The sequence below is a fragment of the Cricetulus griseus genome, chromosome X, assembly GCF_003668045.3.
Source record: "Cricetulus griseus strain 17A/GY chromosome X, alternate assembly CriGri-PICRH-1.0, whole genome shotgun sequence".
Taxonomy (NCBI): domain Eukaryota; kingdom Metazoa; phylum Chordata; class Mammalia; order Rodentia; family Cricetidae; genus Cricetulus; species Cricetulus griseus.
The window spans coordinates 103787823-103814429 of record NC_048604.1 but is presented as its reverse complement, the minus strand read 5'-3'; the positions used below and the strand labels follow the sequence as shown (position 1 = coordinate 103814429).

The 26607-nt window shown below is 37.3% G+C and overlaps 1 protein-coding gene across 3 annotated transcripts in view; it reads right to left on the bottom strand.

The window, feature by feature from the left end:
- The window catches only part of Arhgap6 (Rho GTPase activating protein 6), a 520326-nt gene that overhangs the window by 135808 nt on the left and 357911 nt on the right, over window positions 1–26607 (bottom strand). The window lies entirely within an intron of this gene.

The following is a 26607-nucleotide window of genomic DNA, read 5'->3' as shown; positions in this document are numbered from 1 at the left end:
TAGAACATACAATTGCTCTTGAATTCCACTTAATCTGTGAACTAAAGGCCATTTAGTTCCAGCAGAAGAGCTCAATGTATTCCTCCTAGTTGAAATTCAGCAACTTACTTTGCCCTTTACATTTTATTTATTTATTAGAAAGGAAAGACTCCACTTTAAAGCTGTTTAAATTTATTTACTCTGTGTGTGTGTGTGTGTGTGTGTGTGTGTGTGTGTGTGTGTGTGTGTGTGTGTACATGCGAGCATATGTAAGTAAGAAGAAAACTTGTAGAAGCCAGTTCTTTCCTAACTACATGGGTCCTTTGGCTCAAACTCAGGTGATCAGGCTTACCCCAACAATCTATTCTTTCAAGCATTTTTTAAAAGTGACAGAATTGCCTCTAGTGGCCAGTGTCTATTTTCACAATTATAAATAGAAAAGAAATTAGCAAGAGGTGATAATGGAGAGAGTGGTCAGTGAATTCAGAAAACCCCTGGCATTCTTATCTATCATCCACTGGAATAACTGTAGTTGGGTTTATGACACATTTATTAAACTTGTACTAATTTCATCATGTTTATTAATATTACTTGTATGCATTCTATTCTTCATCTCTTTAAATGAATCTTGGGCACACAGGATCACTATAAATATGAGTTTATTAGTGCTATTATATTCCTTCTACCTTGCACTTAAGATTTTGTTTAAAATACTACCTACTGCTAATAGGGCGAATGCTTCTGAAGAAAGGTTTGCTAGCCACTTCACTTGACTACAAGGTTCAGATTCTGGCATTTATTATATTCATACAATAGCAGTAATATGTAAGTTTCACGTATTCTGGGTTTGTTTGAAATGTTTCCACCATAAAGGCACTTGATATTATCTTATTTTTTTAAAGATGATGCTATTGCCTTCTAAAAGATATAATTTTTGTGAGAAGTAGGTTTTCCCCAAGGAATGCTATCAAACTGTACTTCCAAGAGACTCCCTCTGTGTCCATGTTTTTACTGAAGCAACCATACAGGCTTCTTCTCAAGCAAACCAGAGTGCTGCATAATAAGATGCTGAACAATAAGATGCTGAGGCACAAGCTATCTTACTTTTTAAGGGAAAATTGGGGAAAATCAAAGTGTTTAACAATTTTATTCATTGGCATACATTCAGCGACTCTGAAATTTGGCCAGTACTCAGTTTTCAAATTTCTATGGAAAATGAGCTGTGTTTGGCAAGCTTCGTGAAATATGAGGCTGATAAAAATGTTTCGTGCTTTCTCAAGACCTTATGCCACTAACTGTGTGGGATTGGAAAAATATTGTTTAAATGTCCATTTAAACACTGTCAATAAACAATTTTCTTTATCCATCTGAATTAATGAAATTCTGCTGATTTCAAAGCATAACTTGAACTAAGCCTCTTTGAGCCTTGATTAGGAGATGGTGTTTCATAGACACCACAGACATATCCATCAGGTTCAATAGAGTTATGTTCAAAGCCAGCAATGCTGATAGAGTGGTTTACATTGTGGAGAACTAGCTGGAAATTCCATTGATACTTAGGTTGTTAGGAAGCAGGTCTTGAACTTAGAAGAAAAGATTAAACCAAAAGAGATAAAAAATATTATTGTAACATCCCAAGCCATTATATAAAAGAACATGATGATGAATTCCACTGCAAAGTTCATGACTCTCAAATATTATTATCTCTAAGCCAATCATCTCTGTTCTTTTTTTTTAATGGAGTTGTCTATCCAACTGCCTTTTTGACCCTCTCACCTGCAATCTCAGGTCATAGCAAACTTCACTTATCTATATCAAAACTCCTCACTTTTCTCTCTGGCAAATGTCTTTGTACTCCACCTTCCCACAGTCTGAGAAGTGTTGATTATTGATAAAGCATCTTTCATTATGCCTGTCTTGCAGAACCCTCTCAAGAACTGTTATTATTGTTGCTGCTGATGATGATTACAGAAGATAAATCGATGATGATCTTTTCCATTGAGTTCTCCAGCCAGAAACTAAAGACTACTTTCTTTACCCTTTTCTTGAACTTGTGTCCCACATTTAGAGTTCTGTTGACTCTATCTCTAAAACAATTCAGGAAACTGACCCTCCTCTCTAGCTCCACTTTCACCATCACACACACTGTTAGATTTTTAATAGATTGTTAATCTATTCTTGCTCTTATTTCAGTTATCATAGGAGAATACATATTAAATACACTAAACCACATGATTAGGAGATAACTTCCATTCTGTAAGTGAGTAACTAAGCAAAGCAAGGTTGGAACATGTTCAAGATCACTCTAGCATAATTCACACCCCATTCATCTGGGTTCAGAATTGTGTTCAACTGCTCCATAAAGGAATATGCCATTCTCAAGCTTTTATAACAACAGGCAAGCAAGGAAAGAGTCAATGGGTTTCCATTGTACTTAGAACAAAAGTCATCCATACAGAGCATACAGAGCCTCTGTCTACCAAAACATCTGGCCAACTTCCTCAACCTTTCCTCTCCTACTCATCTTGCCCCTTATTCTCCAAACATTTAGGGCTAAGGCAAGTTCTGGCCTGTTTAGGGATTTCCTCTTGCCCTGTTTCCTGTGCCTGAACTGCTCTTCTAGGGCATTTTCCCATGGCTGGCTCCTCCTTCATTAGGTCTCTGCTTAAATCTCATTTGCTCAAGAAAGCATTCCCTGACCTTCCCAATCTGAAGTCAATGCTCCCTGGCTTTTCGATCTCAACCTTCTGTTCATTTCTTCCTAGCACTTATCTCAAATTGTAATTGCTTTTCATGATTGTGCATTTGTTTTTTTGCTTTCTCATTGGCTTGGAAGCTTCTCAATGGAAAAGATTTTCACCTCACTGTATTTCTACCCCGTAACACCCTGCTTTGCAAAGAGTAGGTGATGAGAATTTGAGAAACAACTGAATGAAGAGAATATTCTCATGATGGGAAATAACCACATAGACTCAAGGTTCTCCAAGGATAGACACAGCACCAGACTCTCTCATTTGGGTAAAGATCTGCATCTCTGAGCTAAGCACTTACTTTTGAAGCCCATCACTTTGTCTCTTCAAATATTTTTACAATTTTGGTTTTGAGATGATTTGGCAATAAGTAATTTACAGGATTCTAGATTGGTCATGGCTTTTAAGTAGCCAATGTCCATGTGCAGGAATACTGGCTAATAGAGCAGAAAGTACATTATTAATAGATCCTTTTAAAAAATACTTTTAGCAATGAAATTGATATGTACTATGACTTTAAATATGCAGGTACACATTTACATCAATCAAAAATGAAGACAGGAAGTGTCTTCCCCGCTTGATAAAAAGACTTCGTTTTGTTTTTGTTTTCTCTTTTAGGAAAGTAACCTGCATTCTTGAATATGAAAGAAGAGCTTAAGTTAGATGCAAAGCAGCAAGAAAACAAGCAGGCATCTTTTTGAAGTCAAGTAAATAAATGTATCATTTAGCCATACCCCTGTTCAATGAGCAAAGAGATCTGATGAGAACTTGCAGTGTTTCTACATCTCCCATATGTTCCTTTATCCTCCATAGCATCTGCAGAACTTTCACCCTGAGCCACTAATACAAGTTCTTCAAGTTCTTCTATTGTTGGTTGTGATGTTCCTACATTCATGTACATTCTATAAGCATCTAGCGCTTGGCAGGTCAAACATGGTCTTCAGGAGAACATTGCAAGCTTGCTATGGCCTGAACCCGAACTATCATTCAAACTCCACTTAATGCTCATCCTCCAGGAAACCCTACATTCTGGTAAAACACAATTCTCATATTCCGTGGATTCTCATCTTACCTTTAACCTTTCTTTCCTTTGCAATTGTGAAGCTCCTCACTTTGTCTTCCAGCTGGAAAGTTTCCTCTATGTGTCTCCTCATTTAACATAGAACAGAATGCCCAATTTTAAATATTGCACTCACTATGCCTTATATTCCATTTTGCCTACTCAGGGACATCACTCCAGCTATTGTCTTATGCACCATCCATATTCTCACTTCAGCTGAATCTGGCTCAGGTTATGCGGTGGTATACCCCACCATACAAAAGTTCTTACTCACACTTTCAGAGCTACCACCTCACAGTAAAAAATCATTTTAAAAAGTTTAACACACACACACACAAACACACACGCACGCACGCACGCACACACGCACGCACAATTCTTCTCTGTCTAGTCTTCTTTAATGCCCATTTCTTGAGCCCACTTCAAACTTCAATAATACTTCTGTCTCCACCACATTTTTTCTTTTACGTTTTCTTTTCTTTCTTGCTTTTCTTCTTCTTTTTTTGCAGTAGTGGGGACTAAATTTTGGGCCTCATACACGTGGACAAATTCTTTACCACTGAGCTACAGCCTCCGCCCCAGCACTCACCTTACTAAGGTTCCCCAATAACTTCCACATTACTAACCCCAAGAAATCCTCAAGGTGCCACCTATTTGATAGAACAGCAGGGTAACTACATGATTTTTACAAATCAGAACTCTTCAAAGAATGAAAGTGAGTGTTGCTGATAATTATATTCATAGGCAACTATGCATTATTCAGGACTGTATCTGGCCAACTGAGGCATACGTTCACCTACCCACTGTAAGCTCATGCAGATTATAGGTAATTGCTCACTCCTTTTAAAATATTGTCATAACTTGGCTTTCTGAATAGCCATTCACTGGCATTCATTCTCTATCTGGTATCCTGCCTCTTTCAAGCCCCAGAATGTACTACCATGTTAGATTTTCTTCATGTTTCTGGATCTCCTTTATTTAATTCAGTGGCAACCCAAACCCTCCCATAGACAATCTGTCAATAAATTCCATTGTGATGCCTGCAAGCCATATCTACACCTGACCTTTCTTGTCTACTTTGTTCCATCCTTATCCAATCTAATACTGTTTCTCACCCCAATTAGCAATAAAATCAATGACTAGCTCAATATAGAGAGAGGCTCAATCAACGCTTTATTTAAAAGTTGCTATTTCTCCTGTTTGAATGTGATCCTCTTTGTGAAAAAAATATTCTGATTTAACAATACTAAACTCGTAAGCTTCTTGAGTTACCCTTTTTAAAAATCTGTGGAGGCCTTGAGGCAGACAAAACAGAAAAATACAGGAGCTGAGGGTCTACTCAAAATCCCACAGGAAGGACTTTAAATGCTGATCAACAGAATGTTTATTCTTCAGTGGCTAACAACAGTGTTAATGATGCATGAATTCTCCTTTCTCACTCATAAAGTAAGTAGTATACAATGGTCATTTGCTGTTCTTGTTGACAGAGTATAGAGTAGCTACACCCCAGGCATTTGGGAACTAAGTAAGCTAATCTTGGAAATATTGCCTCTTTTGCCCACAACTAATCCTCAAATCCAGGCTTAATGCCGTCAGACCTCCCTTGACTCACTTGGGCAGCTCACCGGGAAATGATGGTTGGAGGTTTCTAGAAAATTTTTCCTTAAACCTAAGCAACAAATACAGAAAAAGACACATTTCTTTCTCTCTACCAGTGTTCTCCAACCTCACCACTATGCACATTTGCAGTTCGTGTGTTCCACTATGCATTGTAGAATGCTTCCAACCATCTCTGTGCTCAAACACCAGATTATGTTAATTTGTCTATCAGTTGGAAAGTAAGAAACATATTCCAACATTAATAGATTAATCTCATGTTAGAATTACCCCCAGTTCACAATTGCTGAACTGGACATTGACATATGTGTGTTCATACTGCCTCACCTTCTCTTGCTATAAGCCTTGAGACAACATGTAGAAGAATATTTTAAAAAGTGAAGAATATTGGGGACAGCTATGTGTTTTCAATAACATAAGGCTCTAAATTCCTAATTAAGCTAGTTTCATTTCTTTTTATTTTTGTTATTATCAGCCAGGAGGATCAAAGTGATACAGAACATACCATCACAACTCACAGCATGTGAGCATTCCACAACTTAGAGAGAATGATTAAGACAGACCATCTTAAGGAAAGTTTTACATGAGAGATACCAAAAAAGTAGTTCTTTTTCATTTGATAATTATCGACCCATGCTTGTTTAGGATTTTCAGAATTTTAGAGCCAGAATGAATTGCATGTTAAAAAAAAAAGAAAAGAAACTAAAGCCACTGGCCATGTTTATCTTAAAAACACAAAGAGGTCTTCAAAAAAAGTTTCAAGCCTCATGCCTTTAAATATTAGGGAAACTGCCATTATCCACCCCTAAACACTTCCTGAACATGATATATTACCATAATCTTGAGTTAAAATAAAGAGAAACATTTCCTTAAAGCTATAGACTCGTACACTCCTTCCTCCCTAAATAGGAATTCTATGTGGTTTACTGTCAATCATCTATTTGCAGCAGGCTTGCTCTCCCTCCAAAGGGGAGAGCCACCATTTAATTTTATCACCAAAAATGTTTTTAATGTGAAAACTTGTGAAAAGAGAGCCACCAAAACAGTAGACAAGTAAATTCTGGATACAGTGTGAAAATAGGGAACATAATTTATAATCCAACTAGTTTATTGTCTTTATTATTTCATAGTTCTTAATGTGCACTGTCTTTGGTTATTGTAAGAGCCATGAAAGCAAAATGATCATTATCAATATCAGCCCTAATCTCAGAATCAAACAGTGAATATTTTCTTTATTTTTGAAATTTCTTTCAAATTGTAGTATATTATGTTTTGATGAACTATAACATGCTATATTTAAATTCACCTCACATTAGTTATTTAGCAGTGTCTAATTAATCTCCATTATAAATAGTGCTGTATATGAGTGGTAGAGTGAACCCAAATTATACATATTTAAAAGTGAATATTGAAGGGATGGGGGACAGCATGAGCCAAACAGTAAGACATTGCTTCAGAATCCTATATATCCAGTCACCAAAACCACCAGACCTACCAACAGTTGGAACAAGGACACAGAACAGAACAGCATTACTGGATGGGACGAAAATAAAAGAAGTGATCAGTTTTTTGGTGACAGAAACTGTCCCAGCAGCAAATCTGATGGACAAACACTTTAGAGGAGCTTAATTGGTTGACAGTCAATAAATAAATCTTAAGCCTGTCTTCTCAGTTTATAAGTCAAAGAGCCATTGTCTACAGAAAAATAATAGGTTTTATCTAATCACACAGTAAGTGTATGAAGTAATTTGCTTCTCTACAAAAATCCTGCAAGAGCAATTTCAAACATCTGTCTAGCTATATACCTGTATCTATATTTATATTTACATTTGTATTTATGCAGATAACAGTTCCTACATATACACCTCTACCTAACCATTCATCCTTTCACCCACTCTCTTGCCTATTCACCTGTTCATCCATTCATTCATATTGAAGTGATTCTCAAATAGGAATGCACATCCAAATCCCCTAGAGGGCTTTTTATAACCTAAGACCTATCCCAGAATTTCTGATTCAATAGGTTTCTCAAATGACCCAAACATTTTATTTTTTAAATTTATATTTAATTTTTTCTGTTTTATATTTATTTTTATTATTTTTAAAACAACCAACCCCAGTCCCCCCTGCCCCTTCCTCTCACTTTCCCCACCCTTTCTCCAACCCACTCCCATTCCCTCCTTGGAGTGGGTGAGGCCTCCCATGGGAATCATCTAAGTCTGTGACATCATTTGGGGCAGGACCAGGGCCCTCCACCCTGTATCTAGGCTGAGAGAGTATCCCTCCACAGGGAATTGGCTCAAAAAAGCAGTTCATGAACTAGGGATAAATACTGGCTCCACTGCCAGATGTCCCATAAACTGCCCAAGCCCCCAACTGTCACCCACATTCAGGGGGCCCAGTTTGGTGCCATGCAGGTTCCCCAGATGTCAGTCTGAAGTTACTGAGCTCCCACTTGCTCAGGTCAGCTGTATCTGTGGGTCTCTCCAGCATGGTCCATACTCCTTTGTGATGGGGAATGTACTACTGTGTATGTTTATCTTATTGATTATTGAATAAAATACTGTTTGGCCAATGAGACAGCAAGTTAGATGGAACTAGGAGTCAAAGAGGATTCTGGGAAATGTAGTAGAGAATTGCTTATCCAGGCAGGAAGTGACATAGCAAGGAGACTCATATTTAAGCGAAAGAGAACCAGGAAGGGCCCTCTTTTCCCCTTCCTCCTCCAGCGGCAGGATGTGATCCACCAGCCAGGAGGGACACCAACAAGGCGTCCGATAAGATAAGTCTTATAAAATATATAGATTTATGATAATTAAGACTGAGCTAACAGATGAGGAATCCTAGTCATTGGCCAAGCAGCATTGAACCTAATACTAGTTTCTGCATATTTATTTGGGCCTAACTCAGGCAGGCGGCTGGCATAAAGCTTACACGTGGCGGTGGGGCTCAGGCAGTTTTTGGCGGAAAGATTTATTGTAACACCTTTGCTCATATTATCACTCCAACCTCTCTACAACTGGACTCCAGGAACATGACCCAGTGCTTAGCTATGCATCACTGCATCTATTTTCACCCTTTACTGCATGGAGGCTCTATGATGGCAATTATGGTAGTCATCAATCTGATTATAAGGGAAAGGCAGTTAAGGTATCCTCTCCACTGTTGCTTAGATTCTTAGCTGGGGTCATCCTTGTGGATCCCTGGACATTTCCTAGTACCAGATTTCTCTTTAAACCTATAATGGTTCCCTCTATTAAGGTATCTCTTTCCTTGTTCTTCCTCTGCATCCTTCCCCCAACTTGACCTTCCTGATCTCTAATGTTCTCTTCTCCCTCCCCCTCTCCACTCCCCACTCCTCTACCACCCTCCCCATCGCCATGCTCTCAATTTACTCAGGAGATCTTGTCTATTTGCCCTTCTGGGGGGGGTTCATTGTTCTTCCTACCACCCCTCCTACTATTCTCACTTGCCTCCCTTCAAGTCCACCCTCATCCACTCTTCCCAAAGGGTAAGTCCTCCCATGGGGAGTCAACAAAGCCTGGAACATTAAGTTGAGGCAGAACTAAGCTTCCCCACATGTATTAAGGCTGAAGAAGGTACCCCACCATAGGTAATGGGTTCCAACAAGCTAGCTCATGCACTAGGATATATCCTGGCTCATTGCCAGGGGCCCCTCAAATAGACCAAGGTACACAACTGTCTCCCACATATGGAGGGCCTAGTTAGGTCCCATGGAGGCTCCACAGCTGCCGGTCTAGGTCTAGAGTCCATGAGTTTCCACAAGCTTGGTTCAGCTGTCTGTATATTTTCCATCATGATCTTGATCTCCCTTGATCATATGTTCCCTCCTCCCTCTCTTCAACTGGATTCCCAGAGCTTGGTCTGGTGCTTGGTTGTGGATCTCTGCATCTGGTTCCATCAATTACTGGATGAAGGCTCTATGATGAGAGTTGGGGTATTCACCAATCTGATTACAGGGGTAAGTCAGTTCAGGCACCTTCCCCATTATTGCTAGAAGTCTTAGCTGGGATCATCCTTGTGGATTCCTGGGAATTTCCCTAGCACCAGGTTTCTCCCTAAACCCATAATGGCTCCCTAAATCAAGATATCTCTATCGTTCCATTCTGTCCTTCCCCCAACTCGACCATCCTGCTCCCTCAGACCCAAGTATTTTAAATGTATTTGCAAGTGATACATATGGTGCTCTTTCAGTAATTACACTTTGAAAACTGTTTATTATATCTGTACCTGCAAATTTATCACTAATTCCCATTTCTCTTTGAATAAGACATGCTTCCATCACATCATCTATTGGGAGTATTAGGTACCATAGTGTCACATGATAACAAAAATCAATATTACAGTTCTTTAAATTTTCTCTTCTTTAATAATAAAATTATATGATGAAAAATTGCACCCATGCATTTTTTATTCAGAACAGTAAGTTAAATTTTGGAACGTCTTTTGATTTTTACTTGGTTTTTATTGCCATTTGCTTTTGAGTTGATGCATTTATGTCTTAACCACTCAGATTTATTTTCCAAACACTAACATGAAACAGGGATGGCTCAAAGGCAGCTTCATTTTGAAATTGGCTAGGCTTTTGTAAACAAGCTTTTGACAGAGCAATTTATGATTCTCTAAACAGCTGTGGGGGATATCACACAGAAAAGCAGATGTTAGTCTTCTAACATCTATGTTTGGGGGTCTACAATCATTGTCTACAGCACAGTATTCACTGCATCACTTCATGTGAATGTTAGTTTTTCTGTATTTCAACCACATTACCCATCTGGGGAATCCAGGTCAGAGAACAAAGCTTCTCAGAGACAGCTCTGTGGCTTGTTCTCTCATGTTAGTTTGACAGCACTTGATTTAAAGGCTGTGCTGTTTCATATTTGCAGTGCGTAATAAGAACACAGTTCCACAGATGGCGACCTTAACCTAAATAAATGCTAGAATCGAGTTAATGAATATGGGCTGTACTGTCTCAGACCTTAGTGGGTTCTAATCAGTGAGAGACAAGACATGAACACAAGGGGATATTATCAGTGATTTTAATGGGTAAACAGCTAGACTACTGAGTAGAGGGTAAAAGAGATCAGTGGGCATGATGCAATTGGAGAAAATGTCATAGTCTATTTGCTCAAATCTTGAAGAACTTAAATTGTTTCTCTACAAAGCAAAGAACAGACACTGAAATCAAAGATATGTTTTTACAAACGAGGTGAAAAATGACTATTTGGAACATTAATGTGTGACTAGAAAAGGAATTATATTCATGGATGATCAACTGTACTACTGAAATGATTATAAATTACAGGTTCCTGCAGCCCATTGTAAAGCAAATTGCTTTCATTGTATCAGAATGGAAGAGGGAGGGCTATGGAAAGAACAGGAACAAAACAAACAAACAAACAACCCTTATTTGTTTCCTACTAGAAAAAAGGAAAACTGTATGTTTCCGTCAATTCAAAGAAAATATCTCCTTCCTCATTTATCATACACTCCACATTCACAGAGGAAATGTATGAATTTATGGGATAATTTCAATGTATAAAGAAGGTCCTTTTGTTCATAGCAACATTAAAAAATACCACTAAGTGCTAACATTTCAGTTAATGACACTGAATGAATGATATAGTCAGCAAATATTGAAATAAGGCTTTCTTTCCTTTTAAAGACTCACAGAACAGAAAAGTATGTTGCCATCATTAAAAAACATCTAGATTTAAATACCTATAGATATTTCAATATTTATGTACACATATATGACCATAGCTGTATGTGTATGCAGGTGGTGGTTTTTTTGTTTTTGTTTTTGTTTTTGTGTGTATGCGTGTTAAGTATACATCCAATACTTATGAAGTTTTTTCAAATTGTGCCAAAAAGAGAACTTATTGTGAAGCAATATTGTATGTTAAATGAGCACTTTGGCCTGCATTTCTAAACCATTTAAAGTTTTCTTTAATTAGAGCTAGGTGTGGTGTCTCAAACCTGTAATCCTAAGGACTGGGAAGAAAGGCATGGGGACCACAGAGTCTTTGAGGCCAGCTGAGCTCCATAGTAATTTCCAAGCCAGCCTGGAATGAAGAGTGAGGTCATGTTTAAAGCAGTGGAGAAGGAGAAGCAGGAGGAAGAAGAATAACAGGAAAGTGTTTAATTGGGTACAGATCGATGTAAAGTAGTATAAATGTAAGAAAAGTGAACTCAAAATAAATATCTTTTCTTTTTTAAGATGTTAGACACAAAAATGTATACTACAACTCATAAGTAACTTCTTAATGAAATGATTAAACAAAAGAATGCATTTAATTCTATTAACTGCTAGAATTTGAATGGATACTACATCTAAATGTATGTACATACATAAATCCACATATGCATTTTCAAAGTTGACACAATCATGTTCAAAAGAGGCCATAGCGCTCTATTATGCCTAAAGCGGATAGTTTAATTATACCCAGAATAGTACTTTCTAGCGTTCATCATAAATTAAATTAAAATCACAAATAAAGGCAGAAGAAGTCTTTGTAAATATTTATAAAAATTTGTAAATATTTGTGTATAGATCAGAAAGAGGAATGTAGTATAACCTTTTAGTTTTGTTGTCAATCAAAATTGACCATAAATATTCTAGGTCCTGATATCCTAGGGAAATTTTTAAAAATAAATTGTACCTGAACTGACAGCTCTTGACACTGAGATAAGGGGACATTTTCTTTGTGCTACGATAAGGCATATACATGAGTAAGATGGTTGACACACCACTGACATGACATACCACTTAACATGATAGTTACAAAATGGCCTAAGTCTGAGGAACATCTCAAGTACAGCAGAATAAAGAAAACATTTCAATGAATCTTCTCTATAGTAAATGATGTCTCTGTCTTGGCATTTTCAGTATTTGGAGTAAGAAAATTCTTGGTTGTAGGGGTTGCGCTGTACTCTATAGGATATTTAGCATTGTCCCTGGCCTCTATTAACTATATGCTAGTAACAAGTCACCTTTTTCCAAATGTGACCATGTACATCTTTCTAGTATTGTCATATGTCAATATTTTCCAAATAAAAAACACAGACAACACACAGTTACATATCATTTGGTGTGATAAACAGCACCAAAATGGCCATACTCTTATGCCCTTACAGAGTTGATTCTGTGAACTTTGTGAAAACGTTACATACAATTCTTATGTCTAAGCACAACATTTTGACAAATGTGAATGACTTTCTTAGGTATAAACTAACCCCCCCCCCCAAGACAGGGTTTTACTACATAGCCCTGGCTGTCCTGGAACTCACTCTGTGGAACATGCTCTTCTCAAACTCAAGTGCTGGGATTAAAGGCATGTGCCACCACTGCTCGTCAGGTATATATATATATATATATATATATATATATATATATATATATATATATTTTAAATCCCACTAACATGTTGTCTTAGTTATTTTTCTATTACTGTGAAAAGAACACAGCAACTCTTTTTTTATTTACATACATCATCTTTGATTTTAATAAAAGAATGTGTTAACTCTACTTTCCAGGTTAGTAACCCAACAATGATTACATTCAAGAAATTTTTTCCAATTTCCAATATCACATCTCCAGAAGAAAATTGAGTCACATCTTGATCCTTTTACAAATGAATATAAGGATTAAGCTAATTTGCCTAAACCAAGTTTTTCCTGAACATGATGTTATTTAACTTCTTAATTGACTTGGAATTCAGAGACCTAAATTATTACTGCACTGCTATAAAGTGAAAAAAAAATGAAGCGAAAGGTTTCTCATTACTCCCTAGTCACAGTGGAACAGTGTCTTCATCAATAGTACTGTCACAGCAACTCTTTTAAGGAAAACATTTAATTGTGGTGACTCATTTACAGTTCAGAGGTTCAGTCCATTATCATCATGATGGGATATGCCAGCTTGCCAGCAGACATGATCCTGGACAGGTAGATGTTACACATTGAAATACAGACAACATGAAGTAGACTGTCTCACTGGGCATGGCTTGAGCATATATGAACCTCAAAGCTCACCTCCACAGTGACACACTTCTTCCAACAAGACCACACAGACACCAACAAGGCCACACCTCCTAATAGCACCACTCCCTTTGGGGAGCATTTTCTTTCAAACCACCACACATGTTCTTAAAAGTTTCCAGGGATTAGTCATGTAATTTTTTAAATTATGCTAAATTTTAGTTAAAAAATACTCAAAGTCTCTGGTTAATACTCTAAAATACAGTAAAACCCTAGCCAGTTACATACCTCATGCAGTGGTGAGAAGAAAGGTTCATCAAAATCCTCCACATAATTTTATACCATGTTCCCTGTTTTTAGAAGTCCTTACTGAGAGGAGGGAATGGAGTCACAAAGAGAAAGAAACTAGCCTGAGGCAAGACGGCAAGAGACGCATAGGAATGGCCCAGAAATCCAGCATTTCTCTCTTAGTATGTAATTTATGTTTTAAAACTTAAACTGTTATTACCGCTTTCCCTGATATTACATACATTATATTTTAAATGGACAACCTATTCATGTATTTAAATGAAATCTTGAGTAATATTGCTAAGCATAATATACCCCCCAATTCTGACGTATGATACTAGCTATCTGAATTATCTAGCTAAATATTGGCATTTTATATTAATTACTCAGGAAGTAACTGGAAATCTTCTTTGTGGTGTATTCTAGTTTCTTATCTGTATTTGTGATAAAATACCTTGACAAAAGGCCACTTATATGGGAAGAGGTTTATTAGTTTATTAGTTCACAACTCCATCATTGAGAGGAAGTCAAAGTCAGGAACTTGAAGCACATCACATCCTCTGTCAAGGGCAGAAAAAAAAACGAATATATGCATGCCTACTGCTACTGAGCTTACTTTACTGCTTCTTACACCATTCAGGGTCCAGCCCAGGAAATAGTGCTGCCCACATGCAAGGTGGGTCCTTCCTTCTCAATTGATGAATTAAGAAAAATCTCTCATAGGCAAGCCTAGGCCACCTGATACAGATAATCCCTTATGAAGACTCTCTTTCCATATGACTCTAAGTTATGGAAGTTGACAATGGAAACTATTACTTGAAGAGAACTGATAATAATATAAAATATTACAAAAGCAACAACTACAGTATTGATATAACCAGTTACAATGAAGTGAGATTATTGGTTGCTCTTTTAACTTAGGAGAACTTACTAGAAAACAGAACAATGATGAAGTGTGAAAATACAAGGTGGATGACTGTGGCTTACAATTGGATTTTTGAGACAGTTCCATTTCTGTAGTCCAGGATGAATTAGAACACATGATCCATGGCAGGTGGTGGTGCATGCCTTCAATCCCAGCACTCAAAAAGAAGAGGCAGGTCAATCTCTGTGAGTTCGTGGCCAGCGTGGTCTACAATACAAGAACTCACCATCCAGCTGACAAAGACTCTGCACTGGTGGTATAACAGGTATATACCTCCATGTGTGAACATCTATAATTTTAATATCTAAAATATCAAAACTCCAAAATGGGAAAATTGGCACATTTTCTCTATTGTCTGTTTTGAAGTGTGACTACATTGTTTAATGATAATAAAACTGGAGATCAATGCTTACAAATAACTATGAAACTACAGTGCATTTACTGACAATACAGAAGAATTACTCAAATTACCCAAGAATTGTTGGAGAATTTTAAGACTAATTATTGAGCAAGTCAAATGGGAGCAACATTCTTGCTTAAATAATACAGAATCAGACATGAAAACTGTTATTATTTTTCTGAATTGTTCATTCTTTTACATAATTGTCTAATAAGGATGATTCATTTGTCACTAAATATAATCATATTATCATATCACCAAGAGACATTTCATAGAACTAAACATACAAATCACAAAAATATCTTTGTTCATCTATAAAAGATACAAATCATTGTTTCAAAAACTAATGTCACTATATTATTTACACTCCTATTCAGTCAACTATATGAGATCTAAGATTTTTGGCTTCTGCAAATTATTTGACAGTTATTATTGAAATTATAATGATCTCAAATATGCATCATTTGAAAGAGAAATGCATTCTTCATCCAAGTCCTTTTTAAAAAGGTTTATGCTTTTCCTGATAGATTACTTGTTCACAACCAGGGAAGACTTTGCACACAGTGGGAAACTTAAATATGCCTGGAGATGTTTACATTTGTCATTACTGGCATTGAGTTAGTGATGACTATGACTAGAACTGTGGTTAAAAGTCCTGCAAAGTCCAGAAAAGAATGATTAGGGTCCGAATGTCAATAGACATGGTGCTGAGAAAACTTCTTGTAGTTTACAAAATGCAACCCAGTTAAACATGTACAACAAGCCAAGAAACATCCAATTCCAAATAGTACAGCAAAATCACCCATTTAGAAAGCAGATATTTTATCTGAGGAATGCTTCTCCTTCCATGGCAAGTGGAATTTAAAAGCACTCCTTCTTGTTCTTTTTGACAGTTCACTGAACAAGAAATACAATGGAAGGCTGAAGCATAATACATTGCTTTGATATTGAGTCAAAGTAACACCTTTCCTGCAAAACAGCAATCACTTGACATGCTATGAAAAACCCATCATAGGAATCAATACAGCTAAAGTTAGAGTGGCAAGGTTGACTTTCTCTTTTTCCCCCTTGGATGTCAAACACAAAAGATAGTCTGTATTGCTCAGGAGTCACTATTAAAATCAGAGTTTTAAAAGGGAATCAAGTAAACATGTTCCTTTTCCATAAAACTAAGTCACAGCAGGGTAATGATAATTCGAAACTGCAAGTGCCTTTTTTTCAATTAACAGAGTTGTTAAATTTGGATTAGATTTCTCTTTAGTGACTTACAGCGTCTTCCAAATATGACTTTTGATGTATTTTATTAAATAAAGCCATAGTAGATTGCTTTATTTATTTAAAATCATTGTAGTCAGGTAACATGCTTGATACAAATAACATGTGGATCACATGGTAATTACACATCAGGTAAAACCCACATTACTCAATATAAATTGTGCATTATATTCTTCTAAGGGACTAGCACTGTGCAAATTATTCGTTTTATTAAACCTGAAAGTAAAATTGAAAACTTCATGCCAGGAAAGAAAAAACTTGTTTCCTTTGTATTTAATTTTCTGATTGTCTACCCACGATTTTCTTTACATTATATACTATCAACATTTCTGAAGAGAAATATCAAGTTTCCAGAGTGGAGCTCACTTACAGATGTGCTGGTGGGAAAGTGAGACTCAGACCCTTCCTTCCTTCCTTCCTTTCCTCCATCCCTCCCTTCCTTTCTCCCAGTCCCTCTGTCATTCTTTGAGATGGGCCTTACTATATAGCCCTGGTTAACCTGGAACTCCCAAAGTTCTGCCTGCTTCTGCCTCCTGAGTGCAGGGATCAAAGGTATGAACACCTGACCAAAACTCAAATGCTAATCTAGCTATATTATTTATTAAGTAAAATAAAAGTAAAATTCTTAATATAGCTTTGCTTTTTCTGAGGACTAAGTTCTATGTGAATGCATGCAGAATTCTTAGAAGCAAATAACAAGGCATAACTGGATGTTGTTGTCTGAGAACCACCAATCTTTTCTATCAAGTGCCAGGGTGTTCTGCCTTATTGGTTAAAATCTAAGAGATGCTCAGCTTTCTGGTCAAGGGCTAATGATATGCAAGTGCTTGATCCATAGAACTGCTAGTCTATTTTCACTATTCTTGAGTATTTTTGAGAAAATCTTCACTTTTTTTGAGACAGGATTTCTCTCCTGGCACTCACTCTGTAGAGCAGGCTGCCTTCACCTCCTGAGTGTTGGGATTAAAGTCATGCACCACCACCACCTGGAAAAAAATCTCCATTTATATAGTTTGTTTGTGATATTTTATTTCTTTACCTCTAAAGAATTTTGACAAACTTATTTTTAGGTCTAGAGTAGTGCTTCTCAACCTTCCTGATGCTGCAACCCTTTAATGTAGTTTCTCATGTTGTGGCAACCTCCAACCATAAAATTATTTTCATTGCTACTTCATAATTGTAATTTTTGCTAGTGTTATGAATCATAATGTAAAAATTAGATATGCAGGATATCTGATTTTCAGGCCCTGTGACAGGGTCTTTCAACCTGCAAAGGAGCTACAATCCACAGGTTGAGAACTGCTGCTAGAGGCATATTAGTGCCTCAAAGTTATTAAAAGTCACCGGAGACACAGGGCTTTGAAATTCTAACTTCAATTTAATTTCAACACACAAAGTCCTAAGAATATCAAGAGCTAAGTGTGAAGATTTAAAATTTCCAGTGTTATGAAATAGCAAATTTCATGAAGGAGAATTTTATAATCATAAAGCCATTCCAGTGACTCATTAGAAGAGGCAATTGTAAGAAATGAGCTTTCCCCTCTAAATGCCAGTTCCATCATCTTTATCATTCTGCTGATCCCATTACACCTACGTGGGAACAGATCCCAAACTTTAGTAAGTAATGAACTTCATGGAGGCTGAGAAATCTGGGACATATGAGCCCCAGAATTATGAGATCATTACGGGAAGTTCCTGTAGCTGATGATGGGGAGTGATTCATTGGCTCTCTGCAAAATGGTAAAATGTTGACCCAAAAGTAGTCATCTTTTGATATTTGGAATGTTTAAATAGAGTATTGCATAATTAAGCATTATTAGTAGCAGGAACCACTTTTTCAGTGCAGAAAAATATGTAAGAGAAAACTAGAAAATTTCAAGACAATTTTCCCCTCAATGAGATAAAATTAAGAAGTAAAAACATGATAGCTGCTTCAGTAAGTTAATTCTTTAGTGATTAATTAAACTACTCAACTCTAGTATCACCAACTCCTTCAAACAAGTTGTTCAAAAAACACATTTCTGTTAGAGTTTTCACAAGCAGACCCTGACCACCATTTTATAGTAACAGTAGCAACTTCAATCACAACCTCCAAAATTATTCAGAACTTCTTAAGCACCAGCTATTGCTCTACTCACATCACAGAGTGCTCCATCGTTCTGATTAAAATGAGGCTAGAGGATGTGGATGGTACAGTCAAACAGGAGAGCCTCTGAGCGTTATATAGATCTGTTGCACAGTGTAGAAAATACAGCTAGTAACCAAGTGGTGTGCATTTCAAAGCCAGTAAGAGTAAATTTTAGCGTTTACATCACAGAAGTTTAAATATTTGAGGTGACTGGTATGTTCACTACATTAATTTCATCATTCCCCATTGTAATCAAAATTGCCATATCAAATTGTACACTGTACTTGTATCCAACTATAATTTGCCAATGTGTTATTTTTAGAAACCCCCCAGTGAATGTATTAGCTAATTCTCTCATCTCTATGGTCCAAATATTTGAGTAGAAACAATTTGAGGGGGTACAGTATTTTGGCTCACAGTTTAAAGGGATAAAGCCTATCCTAGTAGGGAAGTCATCATTGTAGTGGGTGACTAAATGAATTCAGCAGTGTGTGGTGGCTTGCTTACATTTCAGTGGACCGGGAAGCAGAGAAAGAGATGAATGCTGACACTAGGCTCACATTCCATCCAAGCACCAAGTCCATGTAATGATGTCACATTCAAGGTGGATCTTCCTTTCAGTCAATCCTTTCTGAAGCACCCTCATGGCATTCTGATAGTTGTGCCCAAATCTCCTAGATTATCCACTCCAGATGATAATAATAATTATGTATCAGAGAAGCTACCAGATTTCTTGATGGTTAAAAACATGCTTGTGAGTCTTAGAATGCTTGCCTTCTTCAAATCTCTGAAAAGGGTGACCTCAAATTGAAAACCAAATAAATATGGTCCTTTATGTAATCTCCAAATACTAATGAGGAGCTCTTCTTGGTATCAGGCACAGAGTTCTGTGCTCTATATGTACCTACTCATTATGTCTTCATAGCAACACTGTCATTTCCATTTGATAATGAAGAAAGTAGAGAAATCTGCCTACAGACCTATAGTAAGATGGCAGAATAAAAATGGAGACTTAAAACTTAGGCAATCACTCTGATTCATGCAAAGAACAAGGGCACCATGCAGAAAGCTACAGAAGCCTACTTCCCTTCTGGTTCTCTCTGCAGTCCTTTCCATCTCTCTTGCAGGGATTTTTTTCTTTGTTTTTTTTTTTTCTATTCTCACAGCCTTGCTTTGGCCTAAGCCCACATAAGCTTTAAAAGTACATTACATGAATCAAATTCACCTAGCATGAAACTAACCATTTTAAGAAGTGTAAGTCAGTGGTGTTTAGTTCAACCCCATTGTTATGCAACCACTGCTTTAATCTAGTTCCAGAATAGTCTATCATCTTAAAAGGGGTCCTAGATCCCATTAATCAGTCTTTATCCAGTCAGTTTCTGCTCCTAGTTCCTGGTGAACACCAACTTATTTTTTGCCTCTACAAATTTGTCTGTTCTAGATGTTTCTTACAAATGGAGTAAGTGAACTTTCGTATCTGACTTCTTTCAGTTAGCAGAATGTATTTGGGGTTCTGTGCAAGTTATATGATGTATAGTGCTTAATTATCACACTATTACCAAGGAATATTCCATTGTATGGGTAGTCCATATCTTGATTAGGCATTATTCCATTGGTGGATATAGGCTGCTTTCAATCTCTAGGTTATAAAAAAAACTAGAAATGACTATTCACATAGAAGCACTTTCTGATTACTTGTTTTCAAGTATTTTTGAAAGATGTACCTAGGGGGAGAATTCCTGATCAGTGAGATTGTTGGGCCATGTGATAACTTCATGCTTCACTTTTTTGTGTGGGGGGTGGCAGATGAAATCCAGGATGTCATGCACAGTAGGCAGACACTCTACCACCGGTCTATATCTCTAGACATATCCTTAGTTTTCTGAGAAAATCTTCATAAGGTTTTTTAAATACCCACTTAAAAGCTGATTTCCTGCCTGAAATCTCCCCTTCTCCATTCACTACTGTTTCCTGCCAAGATCATCTTTTTAACAAGTATTTTCATGATGCCATTTCCCTAGTTATAAAACTTGTAGTAGTTCCTCAGTATGTACAAAAACATTCAATAAAAGAAAAAAGAAAGAAAGGAAGGAGGGAAGAAAGAAAGAAAGAAAGAAAGAAAGAAAGAAAGAAAGAAAGAAAGAAAGAAAGAAAGAAGGAAGGAAGGAAGGAAAGAAGGAAGGAAGGAAGGAAGGAAGGAAGGAAGACAGACTCCACTGGGTTTCACAGAGCTCCATGGATTTAGTGTGATCTCTCTGAGGATATATCTTTTTTCCCAAGACTCTTTCTTCCTCCCCCTCTTTGTTCCCATCTGATCCACTTCCCTACTCTCCCATTTTAGATCACATACTCTTGCAGGAATAGGAACCAATTAGGCCAACTAGCTGTGACTTCCTCCCACATCTCAACACTGCCTCTCTTGAGTCTATTCCAATACCATCCCTCGAAGCCAGCATTCTCCAGCATACTCTTTTCCTTTCCCTAGCTGGAGAAAATCCCTCCTTTGTTTGCTCTTGCCTAAATGTTTTATCTGTGCCACTTTGGGCATATTTGCCTCCTTTGTGTACAGTTCTCATCATTCTCCTACCATGTACTTTACTTACTTGAGTGTTTGTATCTTCTGTCATGATCTGTTAAGCATGGTTTCCACTTAAAGAATGTTTGCTAAAACGATGCAGGAAAGGCGTGAAGCCACTTGATACTGTCAGTATGTCAGATGCATCTCCCTTGTTTTCTCATTCAGCTTCATCATGTAGTTCTGCCTTAGCGCCCTAGCCAATCACATAGGAATATATGGTCCGAAAAAGTGCTGAATACAAACTGATCTCGAAAGGACTTTGGGAAAGGAGCCCATCCTTTCTGAGTCTTGGCTTCCTGACCTGTAAACTATAATATAGGTTTTTCTGAGGATAAAAATGAGCTAACCAAAAGCTCCAATATACAGTCTGAGAATAATTCCTGGCACTTGTCCTGCATTTATAAGTTTGTTAAATAAAACAAGTAAAATAAATGAACTGATTGCTCAGAATAAATGAGTAAATCCATGCCTAAGATATGCAAAAGTAACCCATGACTCTACAAGCTGCAACCTCAAATTAATTTCACAGTCAACTTGATTGGGCTGAGGTAGACTCCCTCCATCTCTCTCTCTCTCTCTCTCTCTCTCTCTCTCTCTCTCTCTCTCTCTCTCTCTCTCTCTCCTCTCTCTCTCTCTCTCTGTGTGTGTGTGTGTGTGTGTGTGGTGTGTGTGTGTGTGTGTGTGTGTGTGTGTGTGTGTGTTTGTGGAGCATTAACTAAAGGAAGAAGGCCAACCTTGAATGAGGAAAAGGAGAAAGCTAGCACCCACATTCACCTCTCTGCTTTGCTTCCTAATCCATCTAAGTGTAACATACTTCTCTGCCATAGCCACAAGCCTCTTTAGATTTCCCAGACATAAAGAACTATATCTCTTCAAATCAGGAGACAAAATAAATTCCTCTTCCCATAAAAAGTCACATCTTTCCCAGCACTTTGTTACAATGATGGCATATGGCACAAGGTCTCACTAAAATCCTTCACAAGAAATCAGTATTTCTGTTATTGATTTACTGTATGTCACTGTATTTACTGTGTGTTACTCCTCTGCTATGTTAGCTTGGAAGATCTGGAGTTATCCTAAAGAGGCACTTTCAGTCTAATGCTGGCATTTCACTTCATCCAGTGCTGCCATGTGTAAGAAAGCTCATAATTTTTTTGTTGATTTGGCTTCCTTAGGTAAGTAGAACTGAATAGAGAAACCATAGCCTTAACTTCTGCTATTTATTTAAAAATTAACCATGAAACTATGTGTAAACAACCATTATTGTCTCACCCTAATCACTTCACTTCCTTTATTAAAATTTTAAAACTTAGCTACAGTGCTTTTCAAGAATGAAACTCATTGCTCATACTCAGTGACCCTTATTACGCTACTTCCATTCTTATGAAAATGCTTCCCTCAGATCCATCTCTTAAAAATCATGCCTTCTTCAAATAAACTCAAATTATCCACTTCCCTTTTTTGTATATTCCATTCAGAGCTGCCCTTGACATTTATTTTAATACTCATGAGTCTTGGATGTAAGGATATATTTATTTATCTATCTCCATTTGCAACATTTTTCTGCTGCTAACATAAGGCAAGAGAACAAAATGTAGACAATATGTAATTTATGCTGTAAGTAGCTCATGAGTACAGGGTGGACCAAGAGCAGAAAGCTACTAATAGTCTATGTGGCTGGGCTTGTGGTTATACTTTTATATCTTCCATCCTTGTACCTGCTTATGGGTGTGTCACCAGCTAGATATTCAACTCTGAACTACTGAATCTCCAAATTAGCATGGCAATTATCTAGGAAAATAATTTTATAATTTTAGTTAGGACACAGAATACCTCCATGTGAAGAGAGTGGTGATAATAGTGGGTACTGATCATAATTCTTAGAATTCTATCTTCTGGATATTACCTCCCTTGAAATTTGTGTAAGAATTTAAACAAAGTAAATTTTTGGCAAAGTACCCTAATGCTTTGTCTGCAGTTTACAGCTTCCTCTGCACCTGGGAGTGGATATTTTGGGACTGTCTAGACAATTACCCCAGCTTCAAAGGTCTTTTCCTTTCTCTTTCAATAGTCACTGAACATGGGAGATGGAAATTAGATGATGTTGGCACTCTTTTTTTTTCAAGACACTGTTCAAACATAGACAGAAATAATATTTTGATCTATCACAAAATTAAGAGGGCTTAAAGGATATCCCCATACTTCTGCAGACTTTTCAAATTACAAACCACCAGGAAACTCTTCCACCAGCCATTTTTCTGGAAAGGCAGATAGGTGTTGACACTTTTTGTTTTTAACTGAGTGAAATTTTTTATTTAATTTAGAAACAATCTTATTTTACATATCAATCCCAGTTCCCTCTACCTGCTATCTCCCCATTCCCCCCACCCCAACCCCCATCCACTCCCCAGGGAGGGTGACACCTTCCATGGGGGATCATCAAAGTCTGTCACATCATTTGGTGAAGGGCTTAGGTCCTTAACTGTGTATCTGGAGGGATGAGAACATGAGGGATCAGGAAGACTGAGTTGGGAGAAGAATAGAGGAGAGCAAGAAATTCTTACTACTGCCATTTTGAACAGATAAAAAATGGCAACCTAAAATGATTCCAACCAAGAGAATTTGGGGAGGAAATCTAGGATAGTCTGTTTCCATTTTTCTATTCCAGTTTCCATCCAGCAACACTCATCTGAGCTGCAATGATTGTCAGGAGTGAGTTTCCTCAGCTGAGCCAAGCAACAGCCATCTTAGGGTTGTGCTCCTGTTCAAAAGATCACCCTAGCTGAGTTTGTTCACATTTTATTGCTTGCATAGGATGGAGTAGGGCATGATATAGTCATCTGAGTATCCAGCCTGTTCCTCACCACCTAGCAACTCTGCACATGGCCTAGGGGAGGAGCTAGAGTACATATAGATGAGGGAAGACTAGAGCTGATACTCCATTTATGCTACTGGGAAATCTTTATCCCTGTAGGATAAAGCTTTCTGGGTATGTGGCTGATTGGGGAAGGATTATCCGCTGTGCTTGGTTTGTAGTCTCCTATTTCTAAAATAATATTTAAAATTTGTTTCATTTCCAGCTCCACAGCTATTGTCCAAACCAATCCTCCACTAATACTGAATTCAATGATTTGCATTCATTCTGAGTTCCCTTTATTGGAAACCTATGAAGAAAAGATTCAGATCTTAGCTGGAAAGGCAGCACTAATGAGTGCAGTGAACCTGTAAGAGGTAAAGCTCATTTGACCATATGTCTTCAAGAGGGATTGCCAGACCGAAATCTTTTTCTTTTGTGTTCCAGTTCCAGATATGAGCAGTTTTCTTTGCCACACACTCCTGTCATTGTGTGCCAGCCTTGGTAGGCAAAGAAACAGGGAATCCAATCTTGGACTTGAACCCCCAGAACCATGAATATCCTGTACATGTATTTTATGACAATGTTGACAAATGTTGACAAATGTTGACAAATATCCTGTACATGTATTTTATGACAATGTTTCAAAATTACCAATGTATACGAACATCTTAAATTACTTATCCAATAATCCCAATTAAATGCTCATTTGAATTCAACATAATGATCTTCCTGCAACAACATAATGTTGTACACAACTTACGTATTCTGTGCCTGTCTGTCCACAACACCTCATGCCATTGTTCTCATTCTGTTTGGCCTTCTGTTTCCTCTACTCACAATGATTGTCTCGTGTTGTCAACTTTTCATAGTTGGCTCCTTACCATCCTTTGCTTCTCCAATTAAAGGACACTCTAGAGCAGCAGCTTCTAATACCATTCAAATTAGAGTTTGCCTTCTAATATCTGTTATCACAGGAATCTGCCTGATTTTTCCACATTCTTTACTGTAATTTGGAACTACTGATTTAATTTGGCTTATTATCTTATTTCTTGATAGAATGACCCATTTCATTGTGTTTACCGTGTCTTCCCTAGATCTGCTATATAGCTGAGTTTCAGTGAATGGCTATTACATGAATGAGTTCAGTGGAGAAAATAGTTAAAGCTATTTTAAAAACATTCTAATAGCTCAGTTACTGCCGGGGGCCCAAAAGGGGTGAGGGTTGCCAATAAAGATGCATCATGAAGAAATTTGCAGTCTATGATATTGAACCCTTATATATCCCTGACTAGTAGTGAGTAGTTCTAATTTTATGTAGTTATTAAAAGTCATAGAATGGGGCCAGTGAGATAGCTCAGCAATTGCTGACAAGCCTGATGAATGAGCTGAGATGAATCTATGGGACCTATATGGTAGATGGAGAGAACTATATCACACAAGTTGTTTTTTAACCTTCCATATCCACCAAGATGTGCACACACACATGCATATACAAACAAAAAGTGAATGTAGTAAAAATCATGGGATTGCTCTCTTCAAAAAGCTCAATTTTAAAAACAAATAAATAAAATTGTTATGATTCTCAAACTCATGTCAACCCTGAACAAATCTAGAATCCATGGTTCGTGGGTTTAGCTTTTATATGTTTTTTGGGGAAGAGGAGGGATTGGGGGTGGCTTCAGTTAACTTCCTCTATTCATGGTCAAGTACTGACTCAAACCTTACTTCCCCATTTTTCATTTATCAGTTAAAAGAAAGGAAATGGAAAACAAAATAAAGATGTGGAAGATAAACAATGTAAGAAAAGACACCATGGTAAAATAATATTGAAAATCGCCATGTGATAAAATGTCAGCATTTATTTGTGACATTTGGCTCTGTTTGTGTTGGATCACCTCACTGCTGCAGTGGCTGATGGTTGATTTCATAACGGTGCCTCCCACACATACACCCACAGCTGACCTCTGCTTTGTGTGGTTGCTAATGACTAAACTTCACATATCATGCTGGCAAAAATCTACCCCTTCTCTGGAGGGCTGTTACACACTGGGAATTAGAGTTTCATAGCCAAACAGTGTTTGTTTTTTATTTCACAAAATGCATCACGATCAACTTTTATTAGAACAAAGTTGCATGGGCTGATAAATTGCTGTCCTTTGCCAAAGTATTACTCATCACTATATATTCGCCCAACATATGCCACTGAGAAACCCCATCCTATCAGGGGAAAGAAGGATGCGGAGATATTATTAGATTCTTTAAACACAAGTTGCATTGTCTCTGGAAAGCACATGATATACACATTTCATCTTATGATTTTTCTCCACCCACCCCCACGGCTGACTTTCATCCATTAGAACATGTTGATGGATATACCATTTCAAACTGAAATATTTGGATATCTGACTCTGATTTAGGGAAAGGGAAACGGTGAGCTAATTTCCTCTTTTATCAAGCTGAATCACTCAGTTCACTCTGTTGCCATGCACGCACAAGTAATGTCATAGCAACCTCTGGGCTTGCTCTCAAACATACAATAGTAGAACTGCATTCACAGGCACTTTTTTTTAATTTTAAAATTCAATGTATCTGAGCAGTTTAAGTTGTATAGAATATTTTACAATATAGTGTCATTTACTTCTTTGGGAGTCTTCTTGATGACTGCCATCTATATCATCATCAACACAACAGAAAGGCTTGGTTAGGAGCTAAAATTCTTTTGGTAGTTTATTTCTTTATTTCCCACCTT